The 25,316-nt window shown below is 47.6% G+C and overlaps 1 protein-coding gene across 9 annotated transcripts in view; it reads right to left on the bottom strand.

Moving 5' to 3' along the window:
- The window catches only part of ARVCF (ARVCF delta catenin family member), a 743,011-nt gene that overhangs the window by 413,399 nt on the left and 304,296 nt on the right, over window positions 1–25,316 (bottom strand). For all 9 annotated transcript variants that reach the window (XM_029572000.1, XM_029572001.1, XM_029572002.1 and 6 more), the window contains one exon: window positions 253–324. The gene's annotated coding sequence lies outside the window, so the exon portion shown is untranslated. Of the gene's footprint in view, window positions 1–252; window positions 325–25,316 lie in introns of those variants that run through there.

The raw sequence follows: 25,316 nt of genomic DNA, 5'->3' as shown, positions 1-25,316 counted from the left end.
AATCTAGCCACAAACATTATGGCGGCAATAAGCATATGCAGAGATATGAATTCAAATGCACACATTTCAGTAACTATAAAATTACAAAGTACAGTCACATTTCTAGCTTTTCACAGACTTTTGTGTTTACTCCATCACGGCAAATCTTTATTTAAAAAAATTAGTAAAACCATATTACTAGTATCAGAACAGAAATGTTAGTAGTAATAGAGCAACAGAAATCAGGCAATGTGACAGGAAGAACATACATACCCCTCTTTTGCGTGTGTCTACTTGACAATAGTTTTGGAATAAAAATCACCTTCGCTATCAAACCAAGTGAAGCTGAAACAAGAAAGAAAGATCCTTACAACAACTGTATTTGTTTAGATTTCTCCAAAATAAAAATGTACAAAACAAAATCAATAATAATTTCCCAGTATCATGATCCACGAATCCCTGCCCCAGAACATAACAAAGCTTCCAAATTGCATACCAAGAGATGGGGTTCATGTTCAGTGTGGCACAAAATGTCTTTTCCATTCTGAGAAACTTGGTCACTTTGTGTTCAAAAACCATGAGGAGCTTTTACTTTTAAGTTTTAACCCATCCTTATTTAAAAATATTTATTTACACATTTTTATATACCGCCTTCCCAAATGCAATCAGTGCAGTTTACATATTAAACATACACAGTATGAATAACAAACTAAAAACATAATAAAAAACAATATCACTGTCAATTTACATTTAAATACCGGTACATGCCAGCTTGAGAATATTTAGTAGCAATGATCCTTCATACATTTAAGGCATTCAATGAGGTACTTCTATATTATATATGTGTCTAGGAGTACCTCATTGAAAATGTGTGTGTATGTATATACACACAAACCATTCAGTACCTGAATGTAATTCACTTTGAAGTGCTGAAAAAAGTGCAAAAAGCGGAATATAAAAAATCTGAATAAAATAAATAAATAAATATATATATAATTAAAAAAGCCAAGTTTTGAGATTCATTATTCACGTTAAATTCTGGGTGAGTTACGATATAAAAATGACAGGCAAGAATTTGCCATCAATACAATTAACAAGCCAATAATAATTAAAAATAAAATACAGAGTATCCATATTTCTTCCCAAAAATAAATCTAAATACTTGCAAAAATAACCATGTTTATAGCTGCTTGTGGAAGAAAAACAAATCTTGAATAAGCTGCAACTCTTGCAGTAACTGCTCCAAATAGTAGGAACCAGTACAGTAAAGCCCTTTGACAAATTGATATTAAACTAATGTTGGGATTACTACCTGATAATCCCCTTTTCCTTAGTGTAGACAGATGGACTCAGAACAAATGGGATAGTATCCGCGTGCTAGCAGTTGGAGACGGATCTGACGTCAGCACGGGGGCGTATATATCCCCACAGGAAGCGTAGCTATTCAGTAATCTTCCTTGCAAAAGCTGTTATAGATGTGTGTACTGACGCTCAGTTAAAAAGTGAAACAGGATTCCCCTGACCGATTGATAGTAGCTGGAGACCGCCAGCATTCCCAACCGGAAGGCGTGGACACCTGGTAGAGTGTACGCTCTTATGGAAACAGATGACATGGCTTACCTTGAATCGGTGATACCCATGTACGCAGGCAGCTGGGCGGGATGCTGAGTCCATCTGTCTACACTAAGGAAAAGGGGATTATCAAGTAGTAATCCCAACATTTCCTGGCGTGTAGCCAGATGGACTCAGAACAAATGGGATGTACAAAAGCTTTACTCCCAGCCTGGGCGGGAGGCTGCCTGAGGCCCATGTAGTACCGCCCTCGCAAATGCAGAGTCCTCCCCGGCCTGAACATCCAGACGATAGAACCTGGAGAAGGTATGGAGGGAAGACCAAGTCGCCGCTTTACAGATTTCCGCAGGCGATGGCATCCTGGATTCTGCCCAAGTTGCTGCTTGTGCTCTGGAAGAATAAGCCTTGACCTGTAGAGGCGGAGACTTCCTGGCCTCTACGTACGCTGCTCTGACAACTTCTTTAATCCAGCGGGCGATGGTGGGCCACGAGGCTGCTTCACCTAGCTTCTTCCCGCTGTACAGGACGAACAGATGGTCCGTCTTTCGTAGGTCTTGTGTAAGTTCCAAATATCTGGGCAGCAATCTGCCAATGTCGAGATGGCGTAACAAACGCCCTTCTTCAGATTTCTTCAGACCCGCCGTGGTAGGCAAGGATATGGTTTGATTAAGATGAAACTGTGAAACCACCTTAGGTAGAAAGGAGGGAACCGTACGAAGATGGATAGCCTCTGGAGTGATTCTGAGAAAGGGATCACGGCAGGACAATGCTTGTAGTTCTGAGATGCGGCGGGCTGAACATACAGCCAGCAAGAATGCCATCTTCAAAGTGAGGGAACGAAGAGACAGGCTCCGAAGGGGTCTGAAGGTGGATCCCGCAAGGAAATCCAAAACAAGGTTGAGGTTCCACAAAGGTACAGGCCACTTCAGTGGCGGACGAATATGCTTGACTCCCTGCAGGAAGCGAGAAACATCCTGGTGCTTGGCGATGGTCTTGCCATCCCTCCTGGGACCATAGCAAGACAGCGCAGCCACCTGAACCTTGATGGAGCTGAGGGAGAGACCCTTCTGAAGGCCATCCTGCAGGAAATCCAACACAATAGGGATTGTGGTTGCATGTGGATTGTTGCCGTGAGTGTCGCACCATGCTTCAAATACTCTCCAGATCCAGATGTATGTGAGGGATGTGGAAAACTTGCGAGCTCGGAGGAGGGTATCAATCACGGGCTCCGAGTAACCCCTCTTCTTCAATCTAGCCCTCTCAAGGGCCATACCGTAAGAGAGAATTGAGCCGGATCCTCGTGAAGAATGGGACCTTGATGTAGAAGGTCCCGGAGAGGAGGCAGGGGAAGGGGCTCCCCTGTCAGTAGTCTTCTCATGTCCGCGTACCAGGGTCGTCTTGGCCAGTCTGGCGCCACTAGAAGGACTAGGCCCCGGTGTCTCTGAATCTTGCGGATGACAGCGCCTAGCAGAGGCCACGGAGGAAAGGCATACAGTAGAGTCCCTGGAGGCCACGGCTGAACCAGGGCATCGATGCCGTGTGAGCACGGGTCGCGCTTGCGGCTGAAGTATCTGGGCACTTGAGCATTGGACTTGTCTGCCAGTAAATCCATGTCCGGAAACCCCCAATGATCCACAATCATCTGGAAGGCCGTGGTGAGAGCTGCCACTCTCCCGGATTTAGGCTTTCCCTGCTGAGGAAGTCTGCTGTGGTATTGTCCTTCCCGGCGATGTGGACGGCGGAGATGTCCTGAAGATTCACCTCTGCCCAAGTCATCAGAGGGGCGATCTCCAGAGATACCTGTCGGCTTCTTGTTCCGCCCTGACGATTGATGTATGCCACCATGGTGGCGTTGTCGGACATCACTCTGACTGCTCTGTTCTGCAGTCTGTGGGCAAATTGAAGGCATGCCAATCGGACAGCCCGGGCCTCTAGACGGTTGATGTTCCACGCCGACTCTTCTCTGTTCCACCGCCCTTGTGCGGTGAGTTCTTCGCAGTGTGCGCCCCAGCCGCTTAGGCTGGCATCTGTGGTGAGCAAAATCCACGTGGGTGAGGACATCTTCGATCCCCTGCTCATGTGGTTGGACTGCAACCACCACTGTAACTGGGTCCGCACTCGGGCTGGTAGAGGTAGGTGCGTGGAGTAGGTCCGTAGACAGGGGCTCCAGCGAGAGAGCAGGGCGTGTTGTAGAGGTCTCATATGGGCCCTCGCCCAGGGCACCACTTCCAGGGAGGATGCCATGAGACCAAGAACCTGCAGATATAATCCCAGGCGGTGGGTCGACTGGCTCCCATCAAATACTGGATACGCTGCTGAAGTTTCAACGTCCTCTTGGTGGTGAGACTGACCGTGTCTGCCCGGGTGTCGAACTGTACTCCCAGGTATTCCAGTGACTGGGAAGGCTGTAGGCAGCTCTTGCCGAGGTTGATAACCCAGCCCAGGCTTTCCAGAAGGGCTATCACTCTGTCGGTGGTCCGAAGGCTCTCCTCTCGAGACTTTGCCCTGATCAGCCAGTCGTCTAGGTAGGGATGGACCAGAATTCCTTCCTGCCTGAGCGCCGCCGCTACTACTACTACCACCTTGGTGAATGTCCGTGGCGATGTCGCCAACCCAAAGGGCAGAGCCCGAAACTGGAAGTGGCGGCCTAGAACCTTGAAGCGTAGGTAGCGCTGATGATCCGGATGGATCGGGATATGCAGGTATGCCTCTGACAGGTCTAATGCCGTGAGGAATTCCCCTGGCTGTACTGCGGCCTTGACGGAGCGGAGAGTTTCCATGCGAAACCTCGGGACCCGTAAGTATCGATTGACCGACTTGAGGTCCAGGACAGGCCGAAAGGTACCCCCTTTCTTGGGTACCATGAAATAGATGGAATAATGGCCAGAATTCACTTCCCAGGCAGGTACTGGGATGATGGCTTTCAAGGACAGGAGCCTTGCCAGGGTAGCTTCCAATGCTGCCTGCTTGTGTATGGGACACGAAGATTCCACAAACTTGTCCGGAGGGAGATGATGAAAGTCCAGATAATATCCCTCCCGGATAACGGCGAGAACCCACTGGTCCGATGTAATCTCGACCCATCTGGGGTAGAAGAGGGTCAACCTGCCCCCTATGGCTCCGTCCCCCAGATGAATCGGCGGATTCTCATTGGGAGGCGCGGCCGGGACCCGAGCCCAGGCCCGCTCCCCTCTTGTGCTGCTTGGTCCGAAAGGACTGATTCCTGGCCGGAAGACGTGGTGCCTGGTAATGACCCCTGTAAGGAACGAAACGCTGGGAACTCCTGCCCCTGGAGGGCCTTGGAAAGGCGCGCTGGCCCCTTCGGAACCGATCTTCCGGCAATCTGGGCACTGGAGAGGTGCCCCATGCACTGGCCAGTTTATCAAGGTCGCTGCCAAATAGAAAAGAGCCCTTGAAGGGTAATCTGGTGAGGCGGGTTTTAGAAGGCGCATCAGCCGACCATCTTCGGATCCAGAGCTGCCTCCTGGTGGCTACGGAGGATGAAATCCCTTTAGCTGTTGTCCGGACCAGGTCAGATGCCGCATCCGTAAGGAACGAAAGAGCGGATTCCATGTCTGCCGCTGGAGCGTTGTTTCTAACCTGTGACAAACAGGCACGCGTCACCACCGTGCAGCAGGTGGCGATCCGTAAAGATAAAGCTGCCACCTCAAAGGCCTGACACAGAATGGCGTCCAGTCGCCGATCATGCGGAATGGTAGTGCGCTTGACCACAGCGCTAATCAAGGCGTCCACCTGAGGGCACGCCAGCAGATCCTGGATAGCCGGTGCCAATGGGTACATGCTCGTCAGAGCCCGACCCCCTTTGAAGGCAGCCACTGGAGCCGCCCATTCTAAATCGATCAGTTGTTGCGCCGCCTGTAAGAATGGAAAATGGCGGGCCGTAGGACGAAGACCTTCCAGCAGGGGGTTCTGCGCAGAAGGTACCGAAGCGCTGGGACCTGTATTATCCAATTCTGCCAGACACTGAGACACCAGGTCGGAGAGATCCTCCTTAGGGAAGAACCTCCTCATGGTTCGATATGGCTCAGTCCCTGGAGGGAGGTCCCCCTCGTCCGGGAGTTCGGACTCGTCGTGTGAGACCTCCTGGTCTGACTGATCTGGGCTATCCATCGGTGGGAAGTCCCGCTCGCGATAAGGTTGTGATGGTCCAGGAACCGGATCCGCAGGAGCTGCTACTGCAGCAGCCGCCGCAGGCGCAGCCACCGCAGGAACTACAGGAACAGCCGGAACCGCAGGGCCTGGATGGGCCGCCGTTTGCATCTGTACAAAAGCATGAATTCCCTTAAAGAGATCCACCCAGGAAATGGAAGCAGCCTCTAATCGCAGGGGTACAAGCTCCCCCGGGATGCCTGATTGGTCGAGACTGCCCCCTAACTCCGGGGTAGCCCCTGGGGAACTGTCCACAAATCGTGGTTGAGACAGGTCCTGGCCCGAGGGTCGCACGGCCCCCTCACATTGGGCACACAGAGAATCTGGCTCATCCCTGCGCGTGGCCCTAAGGTGGCATGCTGAGCAGAGGCCAAGGGCTGCAATGCCGGAAGCAGGCGGCGCCGTCGCTGAAGACTCTGCAGCTTTCTGATCCATTGAACAACAGGCGCTCAAGAATATTATGCGGTATCAATAGGCGCTTAATACAACAGGCGCTCAATAATAAGAGGCGGCAGCAATAGGCGCTCAATACAACAGGCGCTAAAGAATAATATGCGGCAGCAATAGGCGCTTAATACAACAGGCGCTCAATAATAAGAGGCGGCAGCAATAGGCGCTTAATACAACAGGCGCTCAATAATAATATGCGGCAGCAATAGGCGCTCAATACAACAGGCGCTAAAGAATAATATGCGGCAGCAATAGGCGCTTAATACAACAGGCGCTCAATAATAAGAGGCGGCAGCAATAGGCGCTTAATACAACAGGCGCTCAATAATAATAAGTGGCAGCAATAGGCGCTTAATACAACAGGCGCTCAACAGGAATATGCGGCAGCAATAAGCGCTTAATGTGCCCTCAATAGGCTTTCAGCAATAAACGACCAGCAATATGCTCCCAATAGGCATTCAATAAGCTTTCAGTAATAAGCGGTCAGCAATATGCTCTTAATAGGCATTCAATAAGCTGTCAGTAATAAGCGGTCAGCAATAAGCTCTCAATAGGCATTCAATAAGCTTTCAGTAATAAGCGGCCAGCAATATGCTCTCAATAGGCATTCAATAATGCCTATTGAGAGCATATCCGAACAGAACCCTGCCTGCGGACGTTAAAAAAAAAACTGAAGACCTGGCTCTTCTCAAGAGCATTTACTTAAAGTTCCTTACCTGACCCTACTTTATAGAACTTAGGTTCAAACGTGTCTAACTGACCAAAATTTCCCCGTAACCTTTATAATGTACTCCCTGTGCTGACTATCATGTTTTTCCTTTTTTGATTTTCCCCATATTCCACTCGTTATGCTTGTTCAACTATAACTCTATTCGCGTACAATTTTGTTAATTATGTTCATATAGTTTGCTGTACAATTTTTTGTTAAATTAAGTTCATATTGTTTGATGTAATTTCCAAATGTTGGTTCACTGTAAACCGAACCGATATGTACTTGTACATGATCTTCGGTATAGAAAAGTATTTAAATAAATAAATAAATAAATAAATAAATAATAAGCATTCAGCAATAAGCGGCCAGCAATATGCTCTCAATAGGCATTCAATAAGCTTTCAGTAATAAGCGGCCAGCAATATGCTTCCAATAGGCATTCAATAAGCTTTCAGTAATAAGTGGCCAGCAATATGCTCTCAATAGGCATTCAATAAGCTTTCAGGAAGAAGCGGTCAGCAATACACCGAAACAAAGCCAAGGAGGAAGAAAGCCGCGCCTATTACAGGTGTGGAGTACCTGAGCAAGGCCCAATCAGGGCGTCCTCCACGGCGTGCCACGCCGCCGATCCTCTGCGCTTCGGAGACCCGTAGGAAGAGACGTACTCCTTACCAGCTTCGGCGCTTCCCGGCTGGAACACAGGCGGTTTCCAGCTGTGGGGGAAGGGATCACCTCACCACCGCAACTTGAGGAAATGCACCCGCTACCTCGTCCACGCCGGGACCGAGGGCCTCGTATACCTCACGCGGACTGCGTCCGGGGACTGCGTCACTGCCGCGCTTCGGCAGGACCGAGGACTTTCCCACCGGGGGAGCACGGTAATCACCCCAGGAGCTCGCTGGGGGAGGAACCCGTGGGTATCTACCGCAGGAGCGCGGGGCTCTAAGTCGAATAGACAGGAAAAACGAATCTAGAATAAGAAAAGAGAAAAATTAAAGTAGTCTTGGAAAGCACGCTCAACTAGCGTGCAGGCACTCCAAACTGCTTTGGAGACGGAAATTACTGAATAGCTACGCTTCCTGTGGCGATATATATACGCCCCCGTGCTAACGTCAGATCCGTCTCCAACTGCTAGCACGCGGATACTATCCCATTTGTTCTGAGTCCATCTGGCTACACGCCAGGAAACTTTTCTTATTGTCAGGACCATTCTCTCCTGTAAACAGCAGGTCAGGGAGTCTTTCCTGTACCTCCATTTGGAGATCAGAGGCCTGCAGCCATGCCATTCTGCGGGTGCCGATTCCCACTGCAGAATCGCTTGCTGCAGTCTTGACATCATCATAGGAAAAATGAACCTTGTGTTTTCCACACTCCAGGCCCTGACACACCAGTGATAAGAGGGGGTTTTGCTGCTGTTGAGGCAGTCGCTTGCCCACCTCTTGCACCTGCTTCCAGAGGTTGTGACAGTATTAGCTCATATAGAAATGGTAAGAGGTAATGCGGGCAATAAGCATGGCCCCTTGAAACAATTTCCTCCCAAAAGTGTCCATCGCTCTATGATCCTAGCCCAGGAGGGCCGAGGCATGGGTCTGAGAGCGCTTGGCCGTCTTGAGAGCAGATTCAACCACTACTGATTAGTGTGACAGCTAACGCTTCTCAAATCCAGTAGCCTGTTGGACAAGGTAAACCCCATCTGCCTTCCTGTTAACGGGAGGTACTGTGAGGGGGTAATCCTATATCCTCAGCAGCAACCCCCTAAAGATCTTATGCACCAGGACCACCATGATCTCTTTAAGGGCCTCCACGAACTGGAGGATCTCCAGCATCTTCCTCAGTCATTAACTAAAAAGGGATGGCCTCTGCTATCGCCGGTAGAAAACCTGCAAAGGTCAGGTCCTCTGGAGGAGATGGTTCTAAAAGGAGACCCTCCAAGTTCTCAGAGGATTCCACAAGGTCATCCCCACAGGAGGCATACGGGGCCTCATCTTCACTGTAGTCTACAGAGGAAGGGGCCCTGGGTGCTCAGCCTTCATCCAGAGGTGTGGACATCGGTGGCATTGTCAGCCCCAGCAAAGCTGGAAGGGAGACTGCAGGCCTCGGTGTCTCTGCTGGCTTCTATGTAGCTTCCTCTTTGGAGGAACCAGCTACGAGCACATTATTGGTCGGGGGAGAAATCTGTGGCCCGCCGGGAATCAATGGCCTCCCAAGAACAGATGCCAACTGGGTCAGTAACACACCGATAAGTAGGTTGAGCCGTTCCAAAAGTGGTTCCAGCAGGGAAAGTGCCGGCACAAGCACAGTTGGTGCCATCAGTTTGATGCCTGGCAACGCCCGCTGGACCACCAGCTGGACCCTGCACTCCAACGCCTCCTCGAAAGTTGCCGATTCCAAAGGTGACTGGGAGGCAGGAGGGGGAGCCAGATCTTCCTCGGAGCCCCAAGATGGATCAACAACTGGCACCAGGACCAATGGAGACTGTCGCAGACCCCCGGCATTGATGGAAGATGGGCACTTCTCACTGCAGGGTTGCTTTGGAGGCATCACTGAAGGAGCCAGCACCTTACCTAGCTTGGCTTTGTGCATCAAGAGTAACAGATGCCGATGCTTCCTTGTTTTCCCTCAGTGCTCAGCTCGGTCGTTCCTCAATGCAGAGGACGATGATGAAGAACCATACGTCCTTAACTTGGAAGAGACCGACAGGGGCCAGTCCCCGGCGCCCCAATCAGCCGATGGTATCGATGGCTCTACCAATGCCTTGGTGTCCATCGGTATCAATGCCGCCACAGCTTCGGTCTTCCTCGACCCAAAGATCTTTTCCATCTTATCGAGCTGAGCGTAATGTCTCTTAGGAGTCATCTGGGCACACTTGCGGCAACCCTGGATTTGTGTGATGCCCCCAGGCAGAGGACACACACCTCATAGGAGTCCATGATGGACATGGTCCTTGGACACCGGGGGCACCAACAGAAACCGAACGAGGCCATGACAAATGAAAGAAAAAGGGGAAAAATGTAAGTCTGTGACAGCTGGCAGTTGACACTGGAGGGCACCGAGACACTGCAACCACGGGAGGGGGAACGGAAGCGAAAAGAGACTTACCAAACCGCCAAAAAACCTAACTAGGGAAAGTAGAGGGAACCAAGAGGGACCTGCGATCGGTGAATTTATACAAAAAACCGAAAAGGACGGTGAAAGGTTTTCTTAGGCAATTTCAAACAAGAAAAGCCACAAGCTCACTCTCCCATGAAGCGAAAGCTCCGTGGAAAAAAAAGAGACTGAACAGAGACCCCGTGTGGAAGTGTGGATTAGGGCATACTGGGCATGCTCAGTACGCTCAGTCAAAGTTCCAGACACTCTGACATAAGTTTCTGTGTTGAGCTCCATCCAATGATATCACCCATGTGTGAGGACTACCATCCTGCTTATCCTAGGAGAACACCTGTTACAGGTAAGCAACTCTGCTTTCTCCTAGGACAAGCAGGATGGTAGTCCTCACAGATGGGTGAATACCAAGCAACAGTCTACTCCCAGCAATGACCATGACCAACAGGCACCAAAACCGGTGCCAACGGGCACAAAAATAACTGTGCTGCTGTTGATAACATAGGGACAATGGGCCCTAAGTAAGGAGAGTTGGGTTTAAGCCTGGAAGAGGTTGCGAAGGACAGATTGACCGAAGCTGCTGCATGTCAACCATCCTTGTCCAAGCAGTAGTGGGCAGCGAATGCATGTAGGGAAGTCCACACTGCGGCCTTGCAGATTTCAGCAATGGGAATTGCTTGCAAGTGGGCAACCAACACCGCCATGGCTTTCACAGAGTGAGCTTTTACACAGCCTCCAAGCTGAAGACCTGCCTGCTCATAGTAGGAGATACAATCCTCCAGCCAGTTGGACAGAGTTTGCTTGCCCACTGCAACTCCCAGCCTGTTCCTGTCAAAGGATATAAAGAGTTGCGAGGACTGCAAATAGCCTGCTCTGTGTTTGAGATAGAAAACTAAAGCCCTCTTGCAGTCCCAACTGTGCAGAGCCCATTCGCCATGGTGAGAATGAGGCCTCAGAAAAATGGTGGGCAGAATGATGGACTGATTAAAATGAAAATCAGTCGCCACCTTAGGGTGCGTATGCAGGACCACCCTGTCATGAAAGAATTTTGTGTAGGGTGGATAAGTAACCAACGCCTGAAGCTCACTAACCCTGCACACCGAAGTGACTGCCATCAGGAAGAGAATCTTCCAGGTCAGGAACTTAAGATCGCAGGAGTGCAAAGACTCAAAAGGGTTATGAATGAGCCACGCCAAAACTGCATTGAGGTCCCAGGACACAACAGGAGGCCAAAGGGGAGGCTTCAGCTGAAGCAAGCCTCGCAGAAACTACCCCACAATGGGTTGCCCACAGATGGGCATACCACCCACAGCCGGATGGTAAGCACTGATGGCACTCAGGTGTACACTGACCGAGTTGGTTTGTAACCCAGGTTCTGAGAGGTGCCACAGATAGTCGAGCAACTGAATAGAGCAGGCCAAGGGATCTAAGCCTTGACCCTCGTACCAGATGGAGAACCTCCTCCACTTCAGTCAATAAGACTTCCAGGTGGAAGACCTCCTGGAAGCTACCAACACCTGAGACACGTCAGAGAGGTCCAGGGGCTGCAGGACTAGGTGCTCAACATCCAGGCTGTCGAGGCTAATGCCCAGAAGTTTGGATGGCACAGTCTGTCCCAATCCTGTGTGATCAGATCGGGAGAGGTCCCCAGATGGATGGGTTCTATGACTGACAGGTCCCAAAAAAGCAGGAACCAGACCTGTCCAGGCCTGTAAGGGGCCACGAAAATCATGGACCCCTGGTCATGCTGGAGCTTCAAGAGTGTTTTCATGATCAGAGGAAGAGGAAGATACGTGTACATGAGACTCATGCCCCAATGTCAGGCAAAGGCATCCGAGGCTGGAAGTCTGTCTGTCCTGATCAGGGAGTAGAATTTACTCACCTTGCAGTTTTAGGGGTAGGCAAAGAGACCCACCTCCGATGTTCCCCACTGGTGGAAGATCTGGGCTGCCACTGTTGGATCCACTGTCCACTCATGTGGCCATAATGCTTGACTCAATCTCTGTTCCGGCTAGGTACATCGCTCTCAGGAGCATGCCCTGTGACAGAACCCAGAACCAAATCTGTACCACCTATTTGCAGAGGAGGAATGACCCAGTGACTCCCTGTTTGTTGATGTACCACATTGCTACTTGATTGCCTGTCTGGATCAGGACTGCCTTGTGGGACAAACGGTCTCGAAATGCCCAAAAGGGCGTAGCGAATCGCTCGAAGCTCCAGGAAGTTGATCTGACAGAGATTCCTGAGCCAAACACTGACCTTGTGTATGGAGGCTTCCACATGCACCCCCAACCCCAGGGGGAAGCATTGGTGGTAAGCACCACCTGAGGCGGGGAAATCTGAAAAGGGACCCCCTGCTCCAAGTTGGATAGTTCCTCCTACCAGGACAGGGTGACCTGGAGAGGGGGCGTGACGTAGACATGTGCCCCGAGGTCCTGGGATGCCTGCTGCCACTATGACCGCAAGGTCCACGGCACTCTGTGCATGCACAGGCGGATCAAAGGGTTGCCATGGACAGACGCAGCCACGTGACCCAAACAGACAACATCCAACAAGGCATCGATTGTGCAGTCGGGGTAAACAAGCATCAGGGTAACTTGCTTGATATTTATTTATTTATTTAGATTCTTTTATATACCGAAGTATAGCGGGGAGCCTTCACTCCGGTTTACATCTGAACAACTTCATACATGGAAACATGAAAACATTTTTTTTTTTATAACATCTTAAACATTAGTATCATAAATAATATCTCTGCTAAAGCAGAGTAATATATAATAAATATATTTAAAGAAAGTATCTTATAATTGAGTTTTCTGCAGTATAATGAGTGGTATTAGATAAAGTGGAAGAAATAATCATATTAGTATTGTGGAGTGGTGAGAGATCAAATTATAAGAGTACGGGTTGGGTGAGTTAAAGGAAGAGGGGGTTCGAGGTAAAATGGAAAGAAGATAAAAATAGGGGTGGAAAAAGAGGAGGGAATAATTTAAGTTAATTGGAAGGATGGAGAGGAGAAGAGGGTTAGGGTTCTTATATGGGTGAGATTCAAAGAGCTGAGAGTGGATATAGAGTTCAGATTGTGAATGCTTGTCTAAATAGCCAAGTTTTAAGTTCTTTTTTGAAGGATTTGGTATCCCTTATTGAGCTTAAATATGTTGATACAGCAGTTACTACCCTTAACCATTAAGCCTTACAATTCACCTTTGATGCAACTCCAACATTACTCTCTGCATCAATGGCAGGGGGTGGCAGGAATATTGAATCAAACAATTACCAACAAGGACCCTGAACTTGGTGGTCGGTGAAACAGATAAGTATGGGAAAATAAGTGTGGGAGTTTGCTGGGCAGGCTAGATAGGCCATTTGATCTTTTTCTGCCATCATTTCTATGCATCTATGTAAAGACGAAGAAGCAGACGAGCAGAAACCCATTGATGGCTGCGGACCAAGCTTGCCAGCGACAACAGGTCAAGTGCTTGATCATGGGGCAGAAACACCTTGGCCTGAACCATTTCCAGTCTGGCTCTGATCAAGCCCAGGTGTGGCGAAAGGCTGAGTTGGGACTTTGGGTAATTGATGACAAACCCCAAAGATTGCAGCACCTGGATGGTCAGACGTAAGAGGCGAAGCGCCCTCTGCTGAGTGGCACTTTTGACCAGCCAGTCATCCAAGTAGGGGAACACGAACACCCCCTGACATCGGAAGTGCGCCCCCACCACTGCCAGGTACTTGGTGAAGACCGGGGGGGGCTGATGCAAGGCTGAATGGCAACACTCGATACTGGAAATGATCCTTTCCCAGCACAAAGCGAAGATACTTCCTGTGACCCTGGAAGATCGCAAAAAGGGCATAGGCATCTTTCAGGTTGAGGGAGTAGAGCCAGTCTCCTCTTTTTAGGAGCAGGATCAGGGTGCCCAAAGACACCATCTTGAACCTTTCTCTTTGAAGGAATTTGTTCAAGGTTCTCAAGTGAAGAATAGGGTGTAGGCCACCAGATCTCTTTGGTATCAGGAAACACTGAGAGTAGAACCTTCTGCCCTGCTGGCAGAGGGGAACGGGTTCTATCGCTCTGGCCATTAGAAGGGCAGAGAGCTGTGCCAAAAGTATTTCCTGAGGAGCAGATGAAGCCCACAATGGACATGGGGGACAGTCCGCAGGGATGTCCCTGAAGTTTAGCAGGTATCCTTGGCGAACAATGGTGAGAACCCACTGATCCTACGTAACGTGGGGCCAGCAGTATGTAAAATGATACAGCTTGTATCCGACTAGAGAGCAGGATGCCGAGGGTACGGCTATATGACTCCTGCTCACTAGCTCCCAGTCAAAATCCCATGGTGGGGCTCTGCTGAGGGGATGGATGAGGCCTGGGGGTCCGCTGCTGATGGGAACGACTCCTGGAATCAGCGCAGGGTGTGCGGGCTCGCTAGGCAGGAGGATAATATTTCCTCTGGCGATAGAAGGTCTTCGAGTTTTGTCGCGAGGATTTTTTGACCAAGTATGGCGGGTTGGAAGTACTAGCTGACAGGTGTTGCAGGGTCTCATGGTGGTCCTTCAACTGGGCACAGCGTCCTGGACCTTATCTCCAAAAAGCTTTTCACCTGTACAGAATAGATCTGCCAGCTTTTTTTGGATCTCCAACCGAAAGTACGAGGCACAGAGCCATTCCATCCTGCGGGCGCCAATGCCCGCTGCAGCCACTCACTGCCGTTTAGAAAACATCGTTAGTGGACCTCACCTCGTATTTTCCTGCCTCCAGACCCTGCGGTACTACCACTGAGAATGCATCCTGCTGCTGTTGGGCAGGTGCTCCAACAGCTCCTGGACCTGCTTCCACAGGTTCCGGTTATACTGGGTCATATATAGTTGGTAGGTGCTACGGGTGATGAGCACAGCGCCCTGATACACCTTCCTACTCAGGGCATCCAACACCCTGTGATCTTGCCCTGGAGGGGCAGAGGCTTGAGTGCTTGGTTTTTTTAGGTGTGGACTCCTCCACAACAGATTGGTGTGGGAGATGGTGCCTCTCAAAACCCAATGCCTGTTGGACTAGATAGATGGCATCTGTCTTGATTAACTGGAGGAACGGACACAGGATGTTCCCAAATCCTAAGGAGAAGTTCCTTAAAAATATCATGGACTGGGACAGCCACTACTTCCTTTGGAGCATCCTTGAACTGGAGGACCTCCAGCATTTTATGTCAGACGTCCTCCTCTGAGGAGCTGAAATGGGTTGTCTTTAGCATTGGCATGGAAAAAACCCACAAAGGAAAGATCTTCCGGTGGATATCTATGTCTCTTATCTGGCAGAGCCCTAAGGAGGCTCGGTGCCCAGCACCGCCATCGGTGGGGAATGCCTGGGATTCCCGGGTCTGATAGAGGACGATGCCTCTTCCCCACAGGGTCGCTTCGGTGGCAGCACTGCGGCCGCCGATGCCGCACTGGTCCCGGAGCTGTCCATTGATGGCAAACGTTGACTATGTTTGTGGGACTTTTCGCGATGCTTAGCCCAGTCTTTCCCCGGTGCCAAGGAAGGTGAAGATCCCAACGTCTGAGCACGACGACACCAGAGACAATCTATCTCAGGCTCCTCTCAAGAGAGACAGCGTTAACAGCTCCCCTCGGTCTCTAGGTATCGGCATCTCCGATGCCAAAGTAGATGGATCAGACATTTTGGATCCAAAAGCTTTTCCATTTTGCCCAGCTGGGCACGACTGCCTTTGGGGGTCATCTGATCGCACAGAGGGCACCCACGGACATCGTGCGATGCCCCCAGGCAGAGGATACAGACCTCAGGCAGATCGGTAATAGACATGGTCCACGGGCACGGGGGGAGGAGGGGACACAGTCAAAAACCAGACGCCATAAAAAACAGGTAGAGAGCGGTCGATGGCCAGCGGCCACCGAGGAGCAACATGCCGGGAATAGACCGCAACAAAGGGAAAAATCAAACCCCTACCACGCTGCTGGATGGAGCACTGACTGGAGAAGAGGGACCCGGTGCAGAAAAAGTCGACACTTTGAAGAAGCACTATAGAGCAGAGCTCCACCACCGCGAGGCAACTACTTTGCGGAAAAAAAGAGACTGAAGAGGGACCCCACATGGACACGCAGATAGCGGCTTGCTGGGCATGCTCAGTGTGCCAGTCAAAGTTCTAGAAACTTTGACAAAAAGGTTTTCCATGCCGGGCTCCATCTGATGATGTCACCCACATGTGAGGACTACCATCCTGTTTGTCCTAGGAGAAACATTTTTCTTGAATAAGGCTTGAAACCTTATGATCTAGTTGAGCTTTCTGTTCTTTCAAAATACCAGGTCTCTCATTGAAAGTGACATAGTGGCCTTCACCAGCAATCCTTTCTCCTCTGATGTAGAATGTTAACCTCTCCTCTCCTCTTCCAGTCAAGAAATGGTCCCACAGCACTGCCAGCCCAGGCTGTCCTTAAGAGGGCAAAGGGCCTTGTAATGCTGACAAATTATAGTGTTGGAAATGGGGCCTACCATGATGGTGCTGTCCTTAGCATGGTCGCTCCTATTTGTAGCCCACCCTCCCAAGAATGGCCCCCATTGTCAGCCTAAAGCTGGCAAAGGTAGGAATATATCCTGGAATTCCCTCCCAAGCCTTAATCTCCTACACAGCCAGAAAATTACTCAGCTATTACATTCCAGTTTCAGTGACATTTTCAAATGTTCCATGCAGATGATTGGTTTCTCATGATATTACAAAAAGCACCATCAGTGTTTCAGCTACTCCAGGGTTATAATTTTTTCATGTTTTTTTAAACAAATATCAACAGACCTTGGATGAAAAGCAGTAACACAAAAGAAAGTTTCTATAATTGCTTATCTAATTGCATGCTCTTGTTCAGTTGTAATTGCTTAAAACCAGATTTTGCAGACTTTATGACCTTTTTATTCTCTTTAAATGACAAATGTCTCTAAAAAGCAATTCAATGCATAGCAAGAATTAAACCATCAGTGTGACATTTATCACCAGCAACTAATGCAAATACAATTAAAATCATTAATGTTACAAAACATTTCTAGTATAACACACCAAACGCTTTGAATATGTTTTCAAACTGGAATATTGCTAAGAATTGAAAAAAAAAAAAGTGCAATGTGCAGAATCTCACACTATACATTCTGCCTCTTGGTCAGAAATGCCAACAGTTAGTACATTTACTGAATCTATCCAAAAAATAAAAAAGAGCAAAAAGGTATATGTGTGTGTGTATATATATATATATATATATATATATATATATATATATATATATATATATATACACACACACACACACACACATATATATATATATTCTATAGATTTATTACTCACCCTATCATCAAAAATTTATACCCAGAGTGAGATACAACAAATAATTACCCAGAATCGGCAATATTTATTTATTTAACATTTTTTATATACCGCAGTTCTAGTAACAATGTTACTAATCACTTCGGTTTACAAGTAACTTGGGGTGACATAACATATATGTGTGTCTTACAGAGAACAGGAAGTCTGAACTGGGATTTGGTTAAGATTGAACATGTAATAATTATAAAGATAAAGATAAGTATAAATATAAATAACATTATATTATTTATATAATGTTTATATAATATATAATGTTTATATAATGTTTATATAATATAACATTAAATAATAATATACAAAAAAAATGACATCCAAGTCCATAATCATTTTATCTCCTTAAAATGATCAGCCTAGTAATTCTTCTGTCCTGTACTTTTCTGTACTGTGCACATGGTAAACAAAAATTTCCCATAGTGATTTAAAGGAACAGTTGTTTGCAGCATTTGCAAAATATTGATTTGTAACGATAATGCAGAAAACAGATCTACCATGCAAAAGTGGGATGTAATAGATCGGCCAGAATGCAGTGTTAAGTCAGGTTGCTGATGTTCTGTTTTCTCTGATATCTGCACAGTTACCCTCATGAGTAACTGCTCATTAATATATTTGATCTCATGACTTGTTTCTGGTTACAAGCAAGCTAAGAAAAATGGGATATTTATTCTCAGAATTTATAGGCCTTATGTCAAGCAATTACATTAGCTATATTAGTGATTATCTTTATTCCACTAATCCTATCACATTACAAAATTCTTCACATTAATAGATCCTTAATTTTCCATACTCCTCCATGCAATTCCTGTGTTAATCCAGGCATTCAATATTATTCCCCAATACAGAGAGATAAATAGACTTAACTCAGGTTTTCTTAATGCTGGAAGTTTAATGCCTGATCAGTACTACAGGCATGGACCCATGGGCCAAGGTGGAGTTGGCACAATTTGCCCAGAGGAGCTCTATAGGTCACCACTGTCAGCTGGCGGAACTGACCGTGTCAGAGGCCCAACTGGAGCTTCACCTATACCAGTCCTCATTCTCCTTAGGTTGGGTCCTCGGGTGCCAGCAGGACTTAGGCGCGGGCCTTTGTTGCTGAGGTGGAGATCCATGGAGGCGGTAGTGTCACAGGCTACGGTCTGGGGCAGGCTGATTACATACATAGTCAGAGGCAAGCAGAGGTCAGGGCAGGCAGCATTCAGATGAGGTCAAGAGTCAGGCAGAGGTCAAAGGAAGGCGAAGTTCAAATGTGGACAAGAATCAGGCAGTGGTCTGTGGCAGGTGGAGTTCAATTGTAGTCAAGCCGAAGTCAGAACCAAAGATCCGTCCAAGGGAAGACAGAATGGATAGGCATGCAGGGAGGCGAGAAACAGCACATGCGAGCAGAAGAAGACACTAAGGAAGTGAAGAATGACTATAGGGTGAAGATGAAGAACTCAGGAAAGAAGACCAGGGACTGCCAAGACAAGGACCAGCAATGCAGGGACAAAGACCAGGAACACGCTGAGGCAATTCGTTCTACTGGCGGTAGTTAATCTATTGCTGAGGCACTGGTTACAAAAAGGAGGAGCCTTTTAAAGGCCACATCTGTGAGGACATCAAGAGAGGCCATGGGACCTTTCCCGCCACAGTTCCTTTAAATTTAGCAAGGGAGCGCACGTGCCTAAGCGGGGGTGGCATGCCTGAGTGCGAGGTATCAGCGGCGTTTCAGCCATGTCAGGTGGTGTTGCATGACTGCACCGAATGGCAGCCTCATCTGCCTGACTGGGGTAGAAGTGAGAGCGGTGGTCCTTGGGGCTAGCCTGCAGGCCACTGATCATAACAGTCCAAGCTGGAGTAAAATTTCTCGGGCTAGTGTTAGTTTCTGACACTGAATCTGCAGTTCATGATGCAGGGGTCCTGTACTTGGAATCTGGGCACATATCCCATGATTTATATGGGTTTTCTGAACACAACCTATGGAGGTAATTTTCAAAAGGAATTACATGTATAAATGTAACTACTACTGTAGCAATTTTCAAAAGCCATTTACTCATTTAAAATTGACTTATGTGAGCAAATCCTATGGACAATTCAATGGCATATATTGTAGCAATTTTCAAAAGCCCATTTACTCAAGTGCATTTACATGTGTAAACCCAGGTTTACTTGAGGAAATGCTTTTTGAAATCAGGCCCATTGAGCATAGAAAGCTGTACTCCTAACATGTTTTGTGCACACAGATTTTGTGTACACAAACTATGGTTATGCTCCTGACATGCTTTGTGTGCATTAACCATGATTTATGCATGCAGAACATGGCTTGTGTGCAGACATCATGTTTTTTTGCCCCTAAAACTTGGTTTGCGAGAATAAATGATAGTTTGTGTAAATATGATTTATGCTCACCATTCATATTTTTGCACAAAATTTGTGTTCACGTACTTTCATAAAAACTTCTGATGCATTTCATATTAGTTAACTGCACCAGGAATTAACTTTTTTTGTTTAGCAAGCGTATTAACATGTGCACTGTTTTTATTTCATCGGGCCCTATGCCAATGAATTATGATTGTATCTGAAAAATACATAAGTGAACAGCAGCCAGAGCTGAAACCTCGAAGGCAGGCATTACTGATCACAAGTTTCAAATTTGTGCTACATGAATCTCTTTTTTGTAACTATCTCATATCACAAATCTGTGGAGAGGAGATAATCAGAGCATATAGAATGGTAAGTCAAGCTAATAGCACAGTAAAAGCAGCCCTCACAGAATGACACAGGGTTCTTCCAGGAGATAAGAGAATCTGGCTCCAAAGAAGCAGCCAAGACAGCGTGCAATTATTCAATTGCAAATAAATATTTCAGAGACTGGGAAGGAAAACATACACTGATCACAAAAGCTAAAAACAGGTGTCATAGAATGCTTTAAATGTCACACAAGCCTCAGTATGACAATGGTATAAGTTGTTTGCAATTAAAGCAACTAAGCATCTGGGTCAGAGTTGGAAAACCAGATAGGCATATTTCAGGACACTGAAATTTGTATTGCAACACATTGGGACAGATTTTAAAACATACAGGTGGGCGTACATTTGTGCGCGCAACCAGGCGCGCACAAATGCATGCCTGATTTTATAACATGCGTGCGCAGCCGCGTGAATGTTATAAAATCAGGGGTCAGCGCGCGCAAGGGGCTGCACACTAGTGCAAATTGCGCGCGCCGAGCCCTCGGGGAGCCCCGCTGGCTTTTCCAGTTTCCTCCCCCCCCCCCTCCCCTTCCCCTCCCTGTCCCTGTACCACCCCCCAGCCCTAAAGAACCACCCCCCTGTACATTTATTTTGGAAGTTATGCTTGTGCGCACCGGCTGAGTGCCGGCGCGCAATCCCCCAAGCACAACAGCAAATGGCCGCTGTGCTGGAGTCCTCGGCCACACCTCCTAGACTGCCCTGCCATGCCCCCGGACCGACTGCCCCGCCTCCATCCCGCCCCCTGCCCGCCCATTCAGAAAAGCTGCGGAACATACGTGCGTCGCTGGGCCTTTTGAAAATAGGCCCGGTACGTGTAGGGCTTTTAAAATTTGCCCCATTTTGTATAAGAAGAGATGTTAAGAAGTCACAGAAAGCTTTACTATCTATTCAGAATGACATGAAGCAGTAGCATATAAACAAGAACAGAAACAGAAAGTAGTCTCCAGGCCCCCCGGTCGGCTCTTTCTCCTACTTCCTGCAATACTGCAGATCCAGCTTAACTGCTAACTCTCGGGCCGGGCCAGCACAGTGCCCGACGGAGCGCACTGTTAACCCGCCATTGGACGTGCGTTTGACGCGCTAGCGTTACCCCTTATTCAGTAAGGGGCCAAAAACGCGCGTCCAATCCCCCAAACCTAATAGCGCCCGCAACATGCAAATGCATGTTGATGGCCCTATTAGGTATTCCCCCGCGATTCAGAAAACAAAATGTGCAGCAAAGTCCAAAGATAGGCGCTAATTTCTTTGGGCACCGGGAAAGTGCACAGACAAGCAGTAAAAACTGCTTGTCTGTGCACCCTCCAACTTAATATCATGGAGATTAAAAAAAAAAAAAAATTTGAAGTCAGCCCACGGCTGTCAGGTCGAAAACTGGACACTCAATTTTGCTGGTGTCCGGTTTCCGAGCCCGAGCGGGCTCAAGAACAGACGCTGGCAAAATTGAGCGTCGGCTGTCAAACCCGCTGACAGCCGCCGCTCCGGTCCAAAAGGAGGCGCTAAGGACGCACTAGTGTCCCTAGCGCCTCCTTTTGCCTGTTTTTACCGCCGGGCCTCATTTAAATACAGAATCGCGCACACAGGAGAGTGGCCTTTGCGCGTGCGGGAGAGCGGGCATTCCCATTCGCCCGCTCTCCCGCGTTTTTACTATATCGGCCCGATATGTTCTTAAGCTTTGGATGTCTCTCCAATGCTGAAACGTGTCATTTTTTTTCTATTTGCTCTGACTTCCAAACTTCACTTTTTATTTTGATCTTCAATTATACCAGAAAGTTGGATCACAGAGCTCTCCTCTTCCTGCCTAGACACAATAGAACTGTCGGATAGTATCAACCAATTATCGAACAGTTCAGGAAACTGCACTAAAACCTGATAGCTTATTTCCAATCTATAGGAACTGGAGGTACAGGACAGGGGTTTTAATTGGGAAACTGAGCAGGTATTAGCAAGAGTAAAACCAACATTTAACAATAGAGAATTCTTTTCAGGTTTTATTTATAACAAATTATATGGAGAAAGGGATTTGAAATGTCCTCCAGGACTTACTTGCTGAGGGCAGAATGAACTCTCCATGTATTCCTCTCTTCCCTCCCAATAATTTGGAGAGAGCAGTTGGAGTGGGGGGAGAATGTGGGAAAAATACAAGAGCAGCACATTTCTTCCCTTCTAAGTTCATGCCCCCACCTGAAGCTGTGCACCCACTAATTCTCCTCCCCCACCAAGTTGTAGCTATCTTTCCTCCTCCAGTTCTCCCCTCCAATAGCCCTCCCCTTCTTCATAGCCCACATCAGGGCAATCATCTCCTCTCTCCTCCACCCCTGCTGTTTCTTCCTAGCTTCTAATTGGGGCCAAGGGCTTCCTCCCTCACTACAGGCCCCAATTAGGGATTGAAGATGCTGAAGCTGCCAGTCCCTGGGTTCTGACTAGGCATCTTAGATGCCAGCTGTAAAAATGTGCTTGCCCCAGGTGATGGGCAAATGGATTTTCAGAGTCTTGTAAGGAGGTATCTAGGACCTGATATGAACAGAAAGCATTCACTTACTAAAATAGAGTTTCAGAAGAGCTAATTTAGAGTTCTGTCAAATTTCTATAGCAGGTAGGTGCTTGCATTCTGGATTTAGAGCTCTTGCTGTAGTCCCTGAGCTTATTTTCTGGTTGGGGGGAGCACAGGGCCAGTGCAAGAGTATTTAGTGTCCTAGGTGAACCTTTAAGTCATGCATTCCCCCCCAAACTTACTTATTGGTGGCAACTCCAGTATAGTGCTGTTTTCTTGGGCATTATTAGCTCCCCCTTCTGGGCTTTGTGCCAGTGGGATTTTGATGCCCCTCAAATGTTGGTGCTCTAGGTGACTGTCTAGTTTGCCTAATGGAAGCACCGGCCCTGGGGGAGTAGGGGTGGTATTTCAGCTTTTCTCCCTTCATGCCAAGAAGAAAAATGAACAGTACAAGGCTAACGTTTGAGTATTTAAATGCACACACAAAGCAAAATTTTCATGCTGCAGTACTAGAAAGGCAATACAAAGTATTTCAGTTTTACAACCTGATGTCAAGCTAGGATTCAAAGGATGTGTTTCATTAAATGCTAAGTAACAGCTTATTAAATTAAAATGTTACACTTGAGCACCTTTTTATGCAAATTACTAAAAGTAATTACACAGATATATGCTAATACTGAATTTAGCTTAATTTAGATGATGAATTGTCCCTTTCTTTCTTTTTGCTTTCCTGTTGAACAAAAATACCCAGTTATGTGAAGTCCAGATGCAGGAGGGTACCAACAATCTACTCGGAAATAAATAGCTAGAGTATGATTTCTACCACAGTTCCAACACTTCAGATTTAATGCGCCAGTGCATCCATCTTATGGTGAAATCTCAATTTCTGTGAAGGACAGGCCTTACTACAGGAGTGAAGAACTATGCAGCAAGTTCAAAATTAGCGCTAAAGGGGTGGGGGGGGGGGGGGGGGCTTCCTAAGAACCATTCACCAAGATTTACTTGCTGAAAGGAGGAAGACACATTTTCATTTTGCTAGAACTTTTGAGTGCATTTTTGAGCAGATTCAGAGCTTAATTAAACTCTGGAATTTGTTGCCAGGGGATGTGGTTAGTGCAGTTAGTGTAGCTGGTTTTAAAAAAGGATTGGATAAGTTCTTGGAGGAGAAGTCCATTACCTGCTATTAAGTTGACTTAGAAAATAGCCACTGCTGTTACTAGCAATGGTAACATGGAATAGACTTAGTTTTTGGGTACTTGCCAGGTTCTTATGGCCTGGATTGGCCACTGTTGGAAAAGGATGTTGGGCTTGTTGGACCCTTGGTCTGACCAGTATGGCATATTCTTATGGTATAAAAACACAATACGGAAATAGAGAACAAACTAAAAGCAATTTCCAGCAGTAAGACTCTTAAGGTGACATATCTTCATCAGCATCCTTAATGCAAGCGTAAACTTAGTCATTCCAGAACTGCCTCGTATTCTGTTTTCAAAAAGACAATTTGGCACTTGGATCCTGTGTTGCCAACTGGCATAAATTTACTGATGGTAAACATGGAAAACAAAAACAGCTCCTGCAGCTGCATTCACCAGCTGAAATAATGCAAGAGTCCTGCAAACGTTTTGAAAACATCCATACCTGCATCACTGAGTTTTCAATTGCTGGCTGGGTTGGTTCTGTCCCAGCTGAAGAGCAGAGGTAAATCAGTACATGGTAAGGGGGAGCAGACCTATACAATCATGACAGGACATCAGGCACAGTCAGGAGAAACCTGCTGCAGCAGTCCCAAAAGACTCCCCATGCAGGCAGAGGGAATCTATGGCATACAAAGATGTGAATTAAGTCCAGCAGTGCACAAAAAGGTGATGGTAAGGCTTTATGCCCATAATAAAGATGCTTGGTAGTCAGTAAAAATTTGGCAGCCCTGTCCATTACAGTTTAACAATTTTATTAAAAATCACAATAACCAGAAATGCTCTATAATCAACACCATGAAGACCGTCCTGTGCTAGGTCACTGGACATTCCTTTGAAATGATAATTATGCTGTGAATGTCACCAGAAGTGATCCTGTCTCTTGGGCTCTGCACAAGTGCTAGCAAAGACTTCAGTTCTTAAAACAAAAGGCAAAGTTCTGCTTCTATAGGGCTAGATAAAAAAAAAAAAAAAAAAAGAAAGAAAATACGCGCGCGTGTCCATGTGCGCACACTAACCGGCACGCGCATATGGATGCACAATTTTATAACATGCATGTGCTGGTGCGCGCATGTTATAAAATCACAGGCAGCGTGTGCAAGGGGGGGGGGGGGTCGAATATAGCAAAATCGCGCAGCGACGAGATCAGGGCCTTCCCCAGTTCCCTCCCAGTCCGCTCCAATTAAGGAGCGGACTGGGAGGAAACTTTCCTACCCCTTACCTTAACCTCCCTTCTCCTCCTCACCCTCTAAAACCCTTTTTTTTTTTTTTTACCTTTTATTTTGCAAGTTACTTCAGGGCCTGACATGAAGTAACTTGCGCGTGCTGGCAGCCGGCCAGTGTGCAAGGCTCCAGGACAGCGAGGAATGGTGCTGTCCTGGGCCGCTCCAATCCGCCTCCCCCGGACGGCCCTCTTTTGAGGCCTCCGGTACTTACTCGCGTCCCAGGGTTTACACATGTGGCTGAGCCCGTTTGAAAATTGGCCCGGTGTGCCTAATGCCGGCCACATGCATAAACCCCGGAATTTACGCGTGCCGGGTT

The sequence above is a fragment of the Rhinatrema bivittatum genome, chromosome 11 (genome assembly GCF_901001135.1).
Source record: "Rhinatrema bivittatum chromosome 11, aRhiBiv1.1, whole genome shotgun sequence".
NCBI classification, from domain to species: domain Eukaryota; kingdom Metazoa; phylum Chordata; class Amphibia; order Gymnophiona; family Rhinatrematidae; genus Rhinatrema; species Rhinatrema bivittatum.
Note: the sequence above shows the minus strand (reverse complement) of the source record. Positions and strands in the feature narration are given on the sequence as shown.